General features: G+C 42.4%; 1 long non-coding RNA gene across 1 annotated transcript; it reads right to left on the bottom strand.

Moving 5' to 3' along the window:
• Nucleotides 1-1,751: 1,751 nt before the first annotated feature.
• On the bottom strand, nt 1,752-15,729 carry LOC132827777 (uncharacterized). The gene is made up of 3 exons (XR_009646041.1): nt 15,329-15,729; nt 3,524-3,635; nt 1,752-2,915 (listed from the first exon to the last, which is right to left on the bottom strand). It is a non-coding gene; the product is annotated as an uncharacterized LOC132827777 (long non-coding RNA).
• Between the last annotated feature and the right edge of the window lie 2,591 nt (nt 15,730-18,320).

Raw genomic sequence — 18,320 nt, 5'->3', positions numbered from 1 at the left:
CACCGACCCTCCGAAGAGCAACCCACCCAGACCCATTCCCTTACATTTATCCCTTCACCTAACACTATGGGCAATTTAGCATGGCCAATTCACCTAACCTGCACATTTTTGGACTGTGGGAGGAAACGGGACCACCCGGTGGAAACCCACGCAGACACGGGGAGAATGTGCAAACTCCACACACACAATGCCTGAGATGGGAATTGAACCCGGGTCTCTTGCACTGTGAGACAGCAGTGCTAACCACTGAACCACCATGCTGTCTTGTGCCCCACACTTTGGTTCCCACAAATTTACAGGGCTCCACGTTTCTAATTCATCAAATTTCCTTGACTCACCTTTGGAGTCATCCATCACATCTCCCACCTTATTCTGACAGCCATCTTCATTCAGCTTTGCACTCTTCAGATCTCAGCTCTAGCCTCTTATTTTGTGAGGATTGACAATGTATTAGAATCAGAACTATTATGGCACAGAAGGAGTTCAGTCAGACCTCTGAGTCCACACTAATTCTCTGTAGAGGGATGCATTTGGGCTCATTCCACCTCTTCCCTGTTCCCAATTTGATCTGTCCCTCTAGCTCTGCAAGTTTATCCCTTAAATGCTCATTCATTTTCCTTTTAAATCATTTATTGTCTCTGCTTTCACTACCTTTTTTGGCAGCAGTCTATGATTTTATATACTTTTAAAGTTTAATTTACCATGGAAGGATTTGTCCTGCAGGATTCAGAACCCCAACATCCGGCTCAAATGGAGGCCAGCAGCCTGCACTGTCACTTGCAGTTACCTGTGACTTTCCCTGAATTGGCCAAAGAGTAGGCTTAGAGTCATAGACGTATACAGCACGGAAACAGACCCTTTGGTCCAACTCGTTCACTTCGACCAGATATCCTAACCTAATCTAATCCCAATTGCCAGCACTTGGCCCATATCCCTCTAAACCCTTTCTCTTCGTATACCAATCCAGATGCCTTTTAAATGTTGTAATTGTACCAGCCTCCACCACTTCCCCTGGCAGCACATTCTGTACATGCACAACCCTTTGCATGAGAAGTAGCCCCTTAGGTCCCTTTTAAATCTTTCCCCTCTCACCCTAAACCTATGCCCTCTAGTTCTGGACTCCCCCACCCCAGGGAAAAGACTTTGTCTATTTATCCTATCCATGCCCCTCATGGTTTTTATAAACCTCTATGAGGTCACCCCCTCAGCCTTCAACACTCCAGGGAAAACAGCCCCAGCCTATTCAGCCACTCCCTATAGCTCAAATCATCCAACCTTGGCAACATCCTTGTAAATCTTTTCTGAACCCTTTCAAGTTTCACAACATCTTTCTGATAGGAAGGAGACCAGAATTGCACACAATATTCCAGAAGTGGCCTAACCAATGTCAAACTTGCTGTACAAGTCTGAATTGTGGGTGGGCTCTTGAAGTTGTGAGGCTAAGGGGAGGCCCTGCAGCTGGAGCAACAGGGCCATTTGATGATTTCTGAGAGGGAGCTGCCCCCTCTTTCTAAAATATATAAAAGTGCGTGAGCATCCAAAGACGTAGCAGGTTGGTTGCAGCAGTGTAAATGTTAGCACCTACCTGTTTTCAGAGGCTTGAAGGGTGAAGCTGTTTGAAATCAAGGTGTCAGCCAGCTCAGGCATAGTCTCAGATGTGGAGATGCCGGTGTTGGACTGGGTGGACAAAGTTAAAAATCACACAACACTAGGTTATAGTCCAGCAGGTTTATTTAGAAGTACAAGCTTTCGAAGCGCTGCTCCTTCGTTAGGTAGCTAGTGGGGCAGGATCATAGGATACGGAACTTATAGCAAAAGACTTTGAAGTAATTGGTTTGAACTGTAGAATGTTCTGTCCAACTGATGGTAATCGTTCTTGGTGAAGCTGCATCTGAAGCTACTAAAGTGTTTTACATATGATCAAGCCCCCTGGAACTTTCTTTTGAAGAGTTGTCTCAAATAAATATTTGTCAGCAACTTCTCAACGGGAGGATGTTGTCTGATTTGAAATAGATAATCAAACACTGCTAAATGTTGGATGTGTTGTTGTCATATCATCACTTTGTCTTTACTGGTGGTTGTGTATGTATATTGATATTCTCAAACCTTGAATTGAAGTCCCATTTCCCAGGCAAATCATTTATCGAAACAGTTGATGCTGGGTTGCATGGAAAATTCATTCCTGAACTCTAGTCAGAATTGAAATGATTATCAACTGAGTTTTGGGCAAGAGATCAGTTGGCTGTTCAATCTGAGAATCATAACATTGATATAAATCTTTTCATTTAATTAAATGATTGAAGAATGAGAATCAAGAAATTAAATGTATTTCAAATATTGTTTTACTGACTTGATTAGTTGCTTCCAACCACTCCTCTGCATTGACATTTTACATCTGATCTCTCTTCACATGGTCCACTCTCTCTAGGTTTTTAGATAATTTATTTTTATTTTTTCATGGGTTGCAAACGTGACTGAAGGCCAGCACTTACTGCCCATTCCAAATTTGCCATATGAGGTGATAGTGAAGCACCTTCCAGAACTGCTGCAGTCCGTGTAGTGTAGATACATTTACAGAGGAACCTCGATTATCCAAATATCAGATTATCCGACAAGATTGCAAGGTCCTGATACTTGGCTAAACTATGTTACCTGGCATTTAATTATCCTAAATTCAATTAACCGAACAGAAAACTCCCTGCCCATGTCCTTCGGATAATCGAGGTTCCTCTGTACTTTGCTGTGTGGGATGGAGATCCAGAACTCTGTTCCAACAGGAGTGCAGGGATGATTATATGGTTCCAAATCAGGATAGTGTTTGGCTTGGAGCGAACTTGCAGCTGGTATATTCCCGTGCATCTGCTGTCCTCACTGTTCGAAGTGTTGGTGGTTGTTCAAGTCACTGTTCAAGGATCCTTCATGAGTAACATGGAAAATGCCACAGAGAAACAAGAGATTAGTGAGAAAGCAAGAACAGTGAAATCCTGTGTCAAAACTGTATTCTTCTAGCGGTATCCTTTGTATCATGACTCACAACAGGCACTTGTATTTATCCTTTAACTTAGTAAAACATTCTAAGGAGAATGTCTCTTCATGAGAGTTTAAGCAGACAAAAGTTAACACTGAACCGAAGAACTTGCTGAAACTGGTGACTAAAAACTTAGTCAAAGAGTCAAGTTTTAAGGAGGGTCTTACTAAAGGAAGCAAAGAGGGTAAGGGAAGGAATTCCAGAGCTTCACACACAAGCTATTAATGCCTACTTAACACACCAACACTATGTGAAAGACGTGTTATTTTTAGCAGCTCATTCTCACTAATAAATGTTAACTTTTATTGAAACCATACTAAACCATGACTCATGACAATTGTGGTATTTCAGCTGTCCAGGTTTGCCAAAATCAAGCTATTATTGCTCATGTCATGATATTACCTATCGATAATGGCTGATGATAGAATATACTTTTATTAATTAATCACATATTTCCAAAGAAGTTAAGTCCCAGGATTCAAGTAGCACACTTACCAATGCCTCAGCCAGTCCTCGTTTTAACACAACTGATTTGAAGCTGGTGGGCAGAAAAAGTCTGTCAAAGATCCACAAACCACTGAAGTATTGAACCCCTGAGATGGGCTGTCTGGGAAAAACCACAAAGATAAACTACTTTATGAGTAAGGTAGATGGTTGTTGGTGGTTAGTTATCTCATCTCCAGGACCTCACTGCAGGAGTTCCTCAAGATTAGTGCTCCAGCTGCTTCATCAGAATAAAATAGAAACGCAATTTATCGTTCTTAGACTTACAGTGTGGAAACAGGCCCTTCGGCCCAACAAGTCCACACCGACCCGCCGAAGCGAAACCCACCCATACCCCTACATTACCCCTTACCTAACACTACGGGCAATTTAGCATGGCCAATTCACCTGACACGCACATCTTTGGACTGTGGGAGGAAACCGGAGCACCCGGAGGAAACCCACGCAGACACGGGGAGAACGTGCAAACTCCACACAGTCAGTCGCCTGAGTCGGGAATTGAACCCGGGTCTTCAGGCGCTGTGAGGCAGCAGTGCTAACCACTGTGCCACCGTGCCGCCCACCGTCTTGTGTAGTTTTACAAAAAGATACAGTGAAACGTTCTATAGGTCACCTTACCACATAATGATAAATAAATAGAAAAATAAAGTAAAAATTAAGGCAAAGTTCATCTCAAATCAATTTCTGTTCGAAGAAAGCTGATTAAAACGAAGAAAGCTGAAACACCTTGAAAGCGTTGCCGAAGAAGACTTCCACACTGGGATGACTCCGCCAAACCGAGACCCTTTCCTCAATCCAGGACAAAGTGACTTCCTTGCCGGATGAGGCCTCCACACCAGGATGACTCTGCCAAACCGAGACCCTGCCCCCTCTCCAGGAAAAAGTGACCTCCTTGTGGGACGAGGCCTCCATGCTGAAGAAGACTTCCACACTAGGATGAGATCGCCAAACCGGAGCAAGACCACCACGACAGGTGGCTGGAAGCCGCCCCCAAAGAAGAGTTTGATGCTGGTATGAGACCTCCACTCCAGGACAAGGCTGCCAAACTTGGAGACCATCATACCAAGCCGAGGCCACCCCTCCTGAATGTGGCTGCCACACCAGGTTGTCATTGGGCTGAGATGGCCATGCTGGGCTGGAAGGGTCCTTGTTGCTGGGCAGGGTGAAGGCACCCTTTGCCGAAGCCATGAAAAGGGGTGATATCATAAATGGAAACATTTTTCCAAAAAGCAGAGAAGGAAGAAAAAGTAAAAAGCGGCTGGAGTAGAGGAGCTCTGAGCACTTGGGCTAAAGACCATGCTGACTGCAATGCCCTTCCCTCCATCATATGGTCAGAAATATGGATGTTCCTGATTATTGCACAATGTTCTGCATTATTTGTAACTCCTCAGATATTGAAGCAGTCCATGTCCAAATGCAGCAAGACCTGGACAATCATCATGCTAGAATTGATGAGTGTCAGTAACATTGGTACCACATAAATGCTAGGCAATGATAATCTCCAACAAGAGATAATTGATCCATCACTCTTTAATATTCAATAGTGTTACCATTGCTGATTACATCACCCATCCAACAATGTCCTGGGGCTTACCACTGACCAGAAACTGAACTGGGCAAGCCATACAAATACAATAGGGACACTGAAGTAACTCGCTTGTTGACTCGGAAAGCCTGTCCATCACCGACAGAGCACTTGTCAGAATTGTGGCAGATGGGTGCAGCTCCAAAGACACTCAAGAGGCTTGACACCATCCAGGAATTTGCTCACTTCATTAGCAGCACATTCACAAATATCCCCTCCATCCACCATCAATGGATGTAGCAGCAGTGTATACCATTTATAAAATGGACCGCAGAAATTTACCAAGGCTCCTTCAACAGCATCTTCCAAATCTATGACCATTAACAACTAGAAGGACTAGAGACACAGATACATGGGAGCACCACCATCTGTAAGATTCCCTCCAAGATTCCTGACTTGGAAAAATATTGCAGTTCCTTCGTTGGGTTGAATTCCTGGAATTCTCTCCCTAATGGCATTGCGGGTCTGCTCAGATGATGTGGAGGTGCCGATGTTGGCCTGGAGTGGTCAAAGTTCAAAATTCACACAACACCTGGTTATAGTCCAATATGTTTAATTGGAAATACAAGCTAGCTACTTTATGAAGGAGTAGCGAACCAAATGCTTGTGCTTCCAAATAAACCAGTAGGACTATAATAACCTGGTGTCGTGATTTTTAACTTTGCTTAAATGAACTGCAATGGTTAAGGAAGGCAGCTCACCACCACCTTCCTGAGGACAATTAGGGGTGGGGAAATAAATGCTGGCTGAGCCAGTGGTGCTCCCATCCTCTGAACAAATGAATGAAGAAACCACAAGTGGTGCCATGGTGGCTCAGTGGTTAGCACTGCTGCCTCACAGCACTAGGGACCCAGGTTCGATTCCAGCCTCGGGTGACTATCTGTGTGGAGTTTGCACTTTCTCTCCATGTCTGCATGGGTTTCCTCCCACAGTACAAAGATGTGCAGGTCAGGTGAATTAGCCATGCTAAATTGCCCATAGTGTTAGGTGCATTAGCAGAGGGAAATGGATCTGGGTGGTTTACTCTTCGGCGGGTCGGTGTGAACTTGTTGGGCCAAAGGGCCTGTTCCCACATTGTCGGGGAATCTAATCTAGTTACCTTGTATGCAGGGAAGTGTTGGGCAAACAGATCAGTTACAACGATGATATCCACAATGTGCACAAGCTTCTAATGATATTTCACCTTCCTTGTAACCCTCGCTACTTTCACCACAAAACGTAACAAGGATTTGCGGTGGCAGAAGTTCTTACACATTAATGTTCCAGCAAACAAATGCTTCAGGAAGGATGGAAAGGGAGGAGCTGGAGTGGTATTTTTGATAAGGGATAGCATTACAGCTGTACTGAGGGAAGATATTCCTGGAAATACATCCAGGGAAGTTATTTGGGTGGAACTGAGAAATAAGAAAGGGATGATCACCGTATTAGGATTGTATTATAATCAGAGGGAAATTGAGAAACAAAGTTTTACGGAGAGCTCAGTTATCTGTAAGAATAATAGGGTGGTTGTGGGAGGGGATTTTAACTTTCCAAACATAGACTGGGACTGTCATAGTGTTAAGGATTTAGATGGAGAGCAATTTGTTAATTGTGAACAAGAACATTTTCTGATTCAGTATGTGGATCTACTAAGCAGAGAAGGTGCAAACCTTGACCTACTCTTGAGAGATAAGACAGAGCAGGTAACTGAGGCGTCAGTAGGGGAGCACTCTGGGGCCAGAAACCATAATTCTATTAGTTTTAAAATAGTGATGCAAAAGTATAGACCACATCTAAAAATTGAAGTTCTAAATTGAAGAAAAGCCAATTTTGACGGAATTAGACAAGAACATTCAAAAGCTGATTGGGGCAGATGTTTGCAGGTAAAGGGATGGCTAGAAAATGGGAAGCCTTCAGAAATGAGATGAGAGTCCAGAGACAGTATATTCCTGTTAGGGTGAAGGGAAAGGCTGGTAGGTATAGGGAATGCTGGATAACTTAAGAAATTGAGATTTGGAGATGCCGGTGTTGGACTGGGGTGTACAAAGTTAAAAATCACACAACACCAGGTTATAGTCCAACAGGTTTAATTGGAAGCACACTAGCTTTTGGAGCATCTCTCCTTCAGGTGGTAGTGGAGGGCTCAATCCTAACATACAGAATTTATAGCAAAAATTTATAGTGTGATGTAACTGAAATTATACATTGAAAAATTGATTGTCTGTTAAGTCTTTCATCTGTTTGAATACCATGATTGTTTCACTTCTTTCATGTGTAAATCACAAAACCTTTTATAAAAGTCGCACTCTCAGATTAGCTGTTAACAATGGTGATAGCTGGACAATATGTTGAAAGTGTTGGCCCCCTTTGTTCTCTGTCTATGCCATGATGTTTAGATTGATTCTAATCTAAAAAATGAGATAACAGAGTTTTACATTAATTCATGCAGTTTTTGAGCTCAGAGTTCTACATGAATGCATGCAGTTTTTGAGCAAAGTACAATGTAACCCTACAAGTACAAATGCACCCCACAAAATATATGTGTGCATGTGGGTCTTTGTGTGTGTGTGTGTGTGTGTGTGTTTCTGTCTTTCTAGGTTGGGGGTCGTGTGTGTGTGTGTGTGATCAGATGAGCCAACGTGCTGAGGAGTGGCAGATGGAGTTCCCAATTTAGATAAACGTGAGGTGTTGTATTTTGGGAAAGCAAATCTTAGCAGGACTTATACACTTAATGGTGAGGTCCTAGGGAGTGTTGCTGAACAAAGAGACCTTGGAGTGCAGGTTCAAAGGAGAGAAAGCAGAGATTTTCAGAAATGATGGAATCTAAGTAAAGGTGTGTCCAGAAGACAAGGATTGGGGAGGGAAAGAGAATGAGAGGACTGACAGAGATGGAGCCAAGAGAGAGAGAATAGCACTTAAGGAGACAAAGGGATGGATATTGGTATGATCAGGGTAAGGAAAAGTTAATGGATTGGCTGTGCTGAAAGTAGCCTATGTTAGTACAGGGTCTGGGGTGTGAGGGTACGTAAAGGATATTCTAAACTTCTACGATTCTAAAATTATTTAATCCAATATTGAGTCCTGAATGCTACAGCGTCTCGAAGCAAAAAATGAGATGCTGTTCTTCCAACTTGGGCTGAAGCATTGCAGCAGGCCTGAGACAGAAATGTTAGCTAGGGAACACAGTGGTGTGTTGAAGTGGCAGGTAACTGGAAGCTTGTATTTAAAGCGGTTGGGAACAGCTTTTTGAACCTTTGTGAACTGAACCCATGAGCTCAGCAGTAACAACACCATGTTCTAATCATCTGAGCTAACCAGCCACCACATTTTTCTTTTGCCTACCTATTATCAGCTTTCCTTTCTCCTGAGCATTTATGATCTATCGTTTTGTCTCCCTAACTGTATTTCTCCCTCTCTGCGCTCTATCTCTGCCTCTATTCTTACTCCTTTTCACCATCTATTCGAACCATTTTCCAGCACTTGAATGCTGTGGCATTTCAAGTGTTCATCTGAACCCTTCTTAAATATCTTGAGGGTTCCTGCCTCTACTGTTCTTTCAGGCAGTGAGTTCCAGATACCCTCAACCTTTTGGATGAATAAAAGCCCTCAAATCCCCTGGGAAGCTCATGGTCTGTAACTTAAAACTGTGCCCATTGGTTACTAATTCTCTCCGTGAATGGGAAAAGTCTCTCCCTATCTACTGTGCCTTCTAAATATTTGTCAAGGTTCTCATGGCCATGAGAAAGAAGAAAGGATCAGGAGTGTGTGTGTGTGTGTGTCAGCTACTGCACATTCAATTACACTGTACCTTCAAAATTCTCCCACACCAACCTAATATTTTTCCTAGCACTCAGATAAGCCAAGAGCCAACTAACATATTCAAGTGCAGATCAATATTAACTATGGTTGTTTTACAGTGATTGTCTTGTATTGTTTATAATCTTTAATGGTCACTTTCAATTTGCAAAATGAGGAAAAAAATGTGATGGAAATTGAACTTTAGACCACTTGCATGAGCCAACCTTAAGCTTATAAGGGCAGGAAATGCCAGGCAATTATTCTTATTCTTTCCTACAGTGCCTCTTATGGTTGGGATTTTTTTGAAGATTATTTGGTGAATTGAGACTACTTCCCAGCTTCCAAAGATCTTTGATTAAACTGCATGAATTGAACCAACAAAATGTATGCAGACTTATTCAATGCATAAATTGAACACAGAAATTGAAGAAGATAAGATGCAGAAGATACTGTGATGTATCTGATATACTGTGATGTTCCAATAATGAATGAACAAGTTACATATCATCAAAATTCCTAGAACACTCGGGGGGAGAACAAATTTTCATTTTAGGGTGACCCTATGTATAGGTAACCTGAGAGAATGCAAAATTGCACTCAGGTCTGTTTGGAAAGAAGAGAGAAGGAATAATAAAGACTTGGTTATATGTTAAAGAAAAATATTGGAATGATGCATAACTCTTAAAAGAAATTGGGAACAAATGATGAATACATTTTCACATTTTCAACTCAGCCTACTTCAGGCTGGAGAAAAAAGCTTAATGTGCATTTTTTTCCTTTTTTGCTATTTTGAAAAATATACTTCTTCCCTGATTCAAGTAACAGCTGTGAATACCATTCTATTAGTGATATACAGAGAAAATGTAGGGAGACTTATCTTCTCATTTTCTCTGGTGAACATCTACCTTTGCTCCACCACACTCCTTTCAAAAGGAAAACAATGTCACTAAGGATTAAACTGCATTGCAAGTATCATACCTTGGGGCAGCCATAAAAAAACAAATTGCAGGATGAAATAATCTTATTGAAGATCGTTGGAAGCAGACTTCATTGCACAAATGTTTTGAGGCCATGGAAACATTTAAACCTAAATCTAGTCAAAGAATGCTTAAAATAAAGGAATACTCTGTTCCCTTAAACTTTTATTGAATTGCTCTTTGTGCAACCCATTCTAGTCATTCTGGAATAAATTGAAAGTCCAGTATTTTAAAAACTTGGGAGTAAACAATGATCTAGCGTACTGTTACTGGACCAGTAATCCAGGCTAATAAGACAATAATACAATTTTTAAAAGGAGCAGGAGGAGACCATTCCACTCCTCAAATTTGCCCTGTCATTCCTTCAGGTCATAGTTGATCTACCTCCGATTTCATCTCTTCTTCTGTGCTAGCTTCACTTCTGAACTCCTCAATATTTCAGAAATATATCTAACCCCCCTCTTTAAATACTTCCAGTGATGTAGCCTCCATAGCTCACGAGGGTAAGAATTCCAGTTAATCGCGACTCTGAAATAAGACATTCATTCACATTTCAGTTCTAAGTGAATGTTCCTCTGGTTACATGGGTTTGAATTCCACCACAGCAACTAGATCAGAACTGAATTAGAGTATTGGAGGCATAGAAAGAGTACAGAGAAAGGCCCTTCATTCCAATCAAAAACAACCATCTAACTATTTTAATCAATTCAATTCAATTAATTCACCCGTTTTTGGAAGCTTTGGTAATAAATTTGGAATTTAAAATGAGTCCATTGTGACCTCAAAACCATTGTCACGAGTTGTAAAAACCTTCTGGTTCAGTAATGCCCTTTAACGGAATGAAAACTGCCAATGGTCTGGGCCATATATATCCAGATCCTCAGCTATGTTGACTCTTAACTGCCTCTGAAATGGCACTGAAAGCCATTCAATTGTATCAAAGCAGTACAAGGTCCACTAAAAGAAACGAAATCAGACTGACTCTAGCATTGACTGAGCACTAGAAATGACAATGGCTCAAACAGACATGTCAACTCTGAAAAGATACCCGTACTAGCATCTGGAGGCTGGTGTCAAAATTGGGAGAGCAATATCATGGACCTGACATTATCTGTCAGGTATGGTTCCAAAAATATGACAATATCCAATACAGTATCATCACCATCCCTGGGTATGTTCTGTCCCACCAATTAGAGATGGCAGCACAATACTCGACAGTCAGGAGAGAGTTGCCAGATGCTCTGGGAATCCTCCACATTGACTTCAGACCCATGAAATCTCATGGCATTAGGTCAAACATGGACAAGAAAAATTTGTGCTGATTTTCACCTCTTACCATACCATCAGCTGATCAGACAGTTCCCTTACAGGTTGAATACTACCTGGAGGGGACACAGAGGGTGGCAAGGGCGTAAAAGCTTTGTATCCCTGTAACATCCTGTCACAAACAGAGGTGTACAGTTAAAGAACTAACTGGAAGAGGCTTCACAAAATTTCCATCCTCAATAATGGAGGATGCCAGAACACCAATGCAAAAAACAAGGCTGAAGCATTTGCAAACATGCTCAGCCATAAATGTTGAGTAGATTATCTATCTTGGCCTCTATCTGAGGTCCTCAGTATCACGGATGCCAGACTTCACTCAACTTGACTCACTCCATCTGACACCAAGAAATGGGTGAAAGTATTGGATATTGCAAAGACCAAGTCCTAACAAACTTCTGGCAAAAGTACTTAACACATTTTCTTAACTAAGCTGTTCCATTAAAGTTAGAGCATTGGCATTAACCTGGCAGTATGAAAAATTGCCCAGTATGTCCTGTACTCAAAAGGACATATCCGGTTCAGTCATTATCACCTCATCATTCTATTCTCGATCAACAGCAGAATGTTGGAAGGTAACTTCAAAAGTGCTGACACTTATTAAACAATAACCTGATCACTGGTGCTTAGTTTGGGTTCCACATCAGCCACTGAATTCATTACAGACTTGGTTCCAACATAGACAAAAATGTTGAACTCAAGAGAGGAAATAGGTTGACTGCCTTTGTCACTAAAGTAACATTTGACTCAGTGTGGCATCAAGAAATCTTTTAAAAGTTCAATCAATGAAAATCGGGGGAACACTCTCCACTGGTTGGTTGTCATAACTAGAACAAAGTGAGGTGGTATTTTGAGGTTAATCATCACAGTTCCAGGACATCTCCGCAAGGGTTTCTCAGATTAGTACCCTAGGTGCAACCATCTTCAGCTGTTTCACGAAACACCTTCTCTCCATTGTAAGAAGTGGGAATGTTTGTTGATGATTGCACAATGTTCAGGGACATAGATAAGCGAAGGTTAGGGGAGTTAAAATTTAGAGGGCATATTTTTAAGGTGAGAGGAGAAAGACTTAACAGGGACCTGAGAGGCAACATTTTCACACAAAGAGTGGTTCAAATGTGGAATGAACTGCCAGAGGAAGTGGTAGATGCAGGTACAGTTACAACATTTAAAAGATAGGTGCATGAATAGGAAAGGTTTAGAGGGCTATGTGCCAAAGGAAGGCGAATGGAACCAGTTTAGTTTGGGAAACTTGATTGGTATGGACAGGTTGGACCAAAGGCTGTGATTCTGTGCTGTGTGACTCTATTACTTTTTGACTCTATGATCATCTGCAACTTTTCAGATACTGAAGCAATCTGTGTCCAAATCCTGTTTAGCATTCAAGCTAATAAGTGGCAAGTAATGTTAGCACCATTAAAGTGCCATCTTCATTGCCCACATTCTATGAATGAATAAAAAGATTTGTAATTTTTGAATATTCTCAATGCCTTTAATCTTTTCCTCAACTATAGTTATGTAATGATTTTTATTTCAAACAGAATCATGGGCCACAATATTTTCCTACTGATGAACTCAATATATTCTGCACTCATTTTGAACAGAAGGGCAGTGAAACAATATTACCCAACCCACCAGTCTCAGATGTACCTATACCTAACAGTCACTGCCACAGATGTCAGATCAGCCTTTGAGGGTGAACACAAGGAAAGCATTTGGCTCGGCTGGAGTCCCCAGCCGTGGACTCTGATCCTTATTGGACCAGCTGGTGGGAGTATTTGCAGACGTCTTTAACCTCTCCGTCCTACAAACTTAAATCCCCACCACCTTCAAGAAGACCACCATCATCCCAATGCTAAAGAAAAATCATGCAGCGTGCCTCAATGACTGCCACCCTGTGGCTCTTACCTCCCTAGTTACGCAGTGCTTCATGAGGTTGACATCAACTCCAGCCTACCAAATTGCCTTGATCCTTTACAATTCACCTACTTGTGAAATAGATCCATAGCAGACTCCACCTCCCTGGCACTACTCGCATCCCTGGAACATTTAGATAACCTATGTCAGGTTCCTACTTATTGACTACAGCTCTACCTTAAACACCATAATTCCAAACAAGCTCAACTCCAAGACCGAGGTCTCAGCTCCTGTCTCTGTAACTGTATCTTAACGTCCCGACCCATAGACCACAATCCGTGAGAATAGGGAACAACACCTCCTCCACCAATCCTCAACACCGATGCCTGGCAAGACTGGGTATTCATTCCCTACTATACTCCTTATACAATCAGGAATGTGTCTCGATTAGAGTGGTGCTGGAAAAGCACAGCAGGTCAGGCAGCATCTAAAGAGCTGGGAAAATTGACATTTCGGGCAAAAGCCCTTCATCAGGCCTGATGAAAGGCTTTTACCCAAAACGTCAATTTTCCTGCTCTTCGGATGTTGCCTGACCTGCTGTGCTTTTCCAGCACCAAGCTAATCTAGACTCTGATCTCCAGCATTTGCAGTCCTCACTTTCGCCCAATCATGAATGTGTGGCTAAATTCACCCCAACTCCGTTTATAAGTTTGCTGACAACACCGCCGTTGTAGGTCAGGTCTCAAATAACGATGAAGCAGAATACAGGCAAGAGACTGAGTGCTTAGTGGCATGATGTAAAGTTGACAATCTCTCCATAGATGTCAGCAAAATGTCAGGAAGTGGAATGGAGGGCACGCCCTGTCTGTGTTAATGGTGCTGAAGTAGAGATGGTGGAGAGCGTCATTCCTGGGGGGCGGAAGGGGAGAAATGATCATCAACAGCCTGTCCTGGCCCACATGTAGATGCAACTGTCAAAAAAACGCAACAATGTCTCTACTTCCTCAGGAGGCTCGGGAAATTCAGCATGTCTACAAGGACTGACCGATTTTTTTACAGATGCACCATAGAAAGCATCCTGGTCTTCCCAAGACTGCAAGAAGCTACACAGTCATGAATACAGCCCAGTCCATCACACAAACCAGCCTTCCATCCACTGACTCCACCTATATTTCCTGATGCCCCGGAAAAACAACCAACAGAATAAAAGATCCCCCCTCCTCCCCCCCCACTCCAGTTATACTCTCTTCCATCCTTTCCGTTGGGCAGAAAATATAAAAGTTTGATTATACGTATGACCAAATTCATGAACAACTTCTTTCCTGCTGTTATAAGACTTTTGAACCGACCTCTCAAATGTTACTTCTGATCATGGGTGACACGGTGGTTCAGTGGTTAGCACTGCTGCCTCATAGTACCAGGGAACCAGGTTCGATTCTAGCATTGGGCGACTGTCTGTGTGGAGTTTGGACATTCTCCCTGTGTCTGTGTGGGCTTGCTCTGGTTTCCTCCCACATTTTAAAGATGTGCAGGTCAGGTGAATTGGCCAGGCTAAATTGCCCATAGTGTTAGGTGCATTAGTCAGAGGGAAGTGAGTCTCTCTCTGGAGGGTCGGTGTGGACTTGCTGGGCCGAAGGGCCTGTTTCCATACTGTAGGGAATCTCAACATCTCTCTCTCTCTGCGGCTGTAATACTGTATTCCACACTCTGGCCTGTTACCCTGATGTACTTTGTATGGATCCATTTGCCTATACAGCACACAAAACTACATTTCACACTATATCTCCATACACGTGACAACAGCAACAGAAACTTAAAAGCCACGATTGGGAACTTGAGAAGATGTACTGAGCAGCAAGGTCTCTGAGATTGGTGCTTATAGTGTTACAACCAGTCTGCACTGCTCACTGTTACGGTTTGGTTACAACAGGCAGAGATCAAAGAGAGAAACGAAAGATTAAAAAAAAGGAGGAAAAAAGCAGGAGGGAGGTGATTTCTGTTGCGTGTTGCTGGTGTTCCGGGTCCGATTGAGTCACAGGCTGGGAATGCATGAGGTGAGATTGCGTGCGGAGAAGGCTTGTTTACTGTCCCAAGGAAAGGTGCAGTCGAGCGGCCTGCGGTTTCACTGAGTGGGCGGGGGGACAGAGAGCGCAGCCTGCTTCGCACGCACTTGAAACAAGGGGCCCTTTCAAACAATACTTCCCTTCTTCCACAATCCGGGGCCAGCTAGCTCGTAGAAAGCACTTCAATCCACAATCAGGCAATTAAACCCTCTACCTGGTGACGAATCGACATGCCCGCCGTGACATTAAAGACAAATTTCCAAATCGATGGCGGCGGCGGCAGTGAAAGCAAAACTTCCAACTTTGATCTTTCCCTGCCTGCGCCCTTGTCTCAAGCAAACCTTTACATTGTTCTTTCCGCAATCGTAATGCAAAATGTTCGTCTTTGCTGAAATGTACACGTACAATCGGAGATGTGAGTTAGCAGAAAACGATTTGAAGTGGGTTTATTGTGAACGAAAGCATGAGTCTGAAAATGATGCTGAGACAGTCGTCAATGATGCTTCATGGTTTCACCTGAAATTCCTCCCTCTTCTATTGTGGAAGGGGTGGTGCCCCAATTTGAGAGGTTAACGCCTCCTCTAAATGAGCAGAGAGAAAAAAGACCAAAAGTTGTTGCTGTCAGCGATTGCGATTGTATAAAATCCTTTTGTCCATTGTTACAGTGAATTATTTCGTTGTAAATGAATTTGCACGCAGAGTCACTCCAACGCAAAGAAATTTTGTCGGTGGATTTTAATTCCTCTGGAAATGAAAACAACTCCTACATTCATGTTTATCCTTCAGATGCACTGAATTAGAACAAGTTGGGAAGTATTGTAAGTAACAGAATTAACATGACCGTGTTGGCCAAAAAAAATCATTTAGACCGAAACGTCAGCTTTAAACAGAACTGAAAACGTTAAACCTGTTTGAAATTGGAGTTCAACCACAAGAGAATTAACACGTTTATTTCGTTTACTCCTTAACCCCCCCCCCCCCCACACTCTATCTCCTGCATAGAGAGAAAAAAACATCTTCCCCGCTATCATCAGATCTGAGGAAGGGTCACTGCACCCAAAATGTAAACTGTGATTTCTCTCCACAGATGCTGCCAGATCTGCTGAGCTTTTCCAGCAATTTATGTTTTTTTTTCTGATTTACATCATCTACAGTTCTTTCAGTTTTAATTCAGAATTAACAAGTATTTCTGTTCCACCAGTGCTAAGTGGCATTCTTTAATAGCCTTCTGCACGAAACACAGTTTGATGTAAAGACATTTTTTGTTTGCATTAAAATGAAATTTAGGTTTTGTTTAAAAAGTCTGGATTTCTCAAATTGAGCTATAGGGGGAGGCTGAATAGACTGGGCTATTCTCCCTGGAGCTTCAGAGGCTGAGGGGTGACCCTACGAAGGTTTATAAAATCATGAGGGGCACAGATAGAGTGAATTGCTAAGGTCGAGAGTGTGGAGCTGGAAAAGCACAGCAGGTCAGGTGGCATCTGAGGAGCAGGAAAACCAACATTTTGGGCAAAAGTCCTTCATCAGGAATGAGGCTGGGTGCCTCGGGGATGGAGAGATAAATGGGAGGAGTGTGGGACTGGGAGGAAGGTAGTTGAGAGTGCAATAGGTGGATGAAGGTGGGGGTAATGGTGATAGGTTGGAGGGGAGGCTGGAACGGAGAGGTGGGAAGGAAGATGGACAGGTGGGACAGGTCATGAGGGCAGTGCTGAGATGGGGGAGGGGAAATGAGGAAACTAGTGAAATTCACATTGATGCCATGGGGTTGGGGGTGTCCTGAGGCAGAATATGAGGCATTCTTTCTCCAGGAGTCGGGTGTTTAAGGAACACAACAAAACAGATTATCTGGTCAATATCATATTTGCTGTTGTAGTCATCGTGATGTACAACATGGAAACAGGCCCATCAGTCCAACTTATCCCCACTGGCCAGATGGCCTAACTTAACCTAGTCCCATTTACCAGCATTTGGCCCATATCCCTTTAACCCTTCCTATTCATATACCCATCCAGATGCCTTTTAAATGTTGTCATTGTACCAGCCTCCATCACTTCCTCTGGCAGCTCATTCTATACTTGCACCACCCTTTGCATGAAAAAGTTGCCCCTTAGCTCCTGGCAATATCCTTGTCAATCTTTTCTGAACCCTTTCAAGTTTCACAACTTCCTTGCTGTTTGTAATTGTTAAAAATGTTTGGAATTGGAGTTCAGCCAAAATAGAATTAACAAGTTTACTTTGTTAACTTCTTACACCCTCCCCCACACTCTAAATCTCCTGCATAAAAAAACCAAATTCCTAGCTACCAGCAGTTCTGAGGAAGGGTCGCTGGATTAACTCTGATTTCTCTGCACAGATGCTGCCAGGCAATGGGAAGGAGACCAGAATTGCACACAATATTCCAAAAGTGGCCTAACTAATGTCCTGTACAGCTGTAACATGACCTCCCAACTCCAATACTCAATGCTCTGACCAATAAAGGAATGATGGAGACTGGTACAATTATGACTCTTAAAAGGCATTTGGATGGGTATATGAATCGAAAAGGTTGAGAAGGATATGGGCCAAATGCTGGCAAATAGGACTGGATTAATTTAGGATATCTGGTCAGCGTGGACATGTCAGAGAGAAGGGCCTGTTTCTGTGCTGCACAACTGTATGACTCTATGTTGTAAGCAAAGAGTTTTGATATGGTATCAAGTAGAAGAACAATTTCAATAATTCAAACCTTCAAAGCACTCTGGAGTCCTGGGAATAGACAATTTAATGGACCAAAATATGCTGTCAAAGTAACTGTTCTGTACAAATAGGTCACAATCTCAGACAAGGAGCAGATCCATAGCTTGTAGCTGGACATTCAATAGTTCAAAATTGGGTTATTTCCCCATTAGGTGTAAGGAAATGGCTCAGTGTTATCTGTCTCACATTGAAATGCATTAAATGATTCGAAGTTCACTGTTTACACAGCAATTAAACTTGCCACAGAAATTTGAGTCACATAAGTTTAATTGCTACTTTAATGTGTTAAATGTTAATTCATATCAGTTTGACTTTTTTGAAATTGAGAATGGAATATTACACAGACAGAGTCTTATTCCTTCAGATTTTAATCCTGCAAAAATTAAAATGTCATATTTATCCAAAGTTTTTCTTTGTTTTGCTCTCTTAAAGTATTCTTTCTTACTTATTAGCTTCCCACACATTAATGA

Source organism: Hemiscyllium ocellatum, chromosome 25 (assembly GCF_020745735.1).
Source record: "Hemiscyllium ocellatum isolate sHemOce1 chromosome 25, sHemOce1.pat.X.cur, whole genome shotgun sequence".
NCBI lineage: Eukaryota > Metazoa > Chordata > Chondrichthyes > Orectolobiformes > Hemiscylliidae > Hemiscyllium > Hemiscyllium ocellatum.
This window is presented reverse-complemented; position numbering and strand designations above follow the sequence as displayed.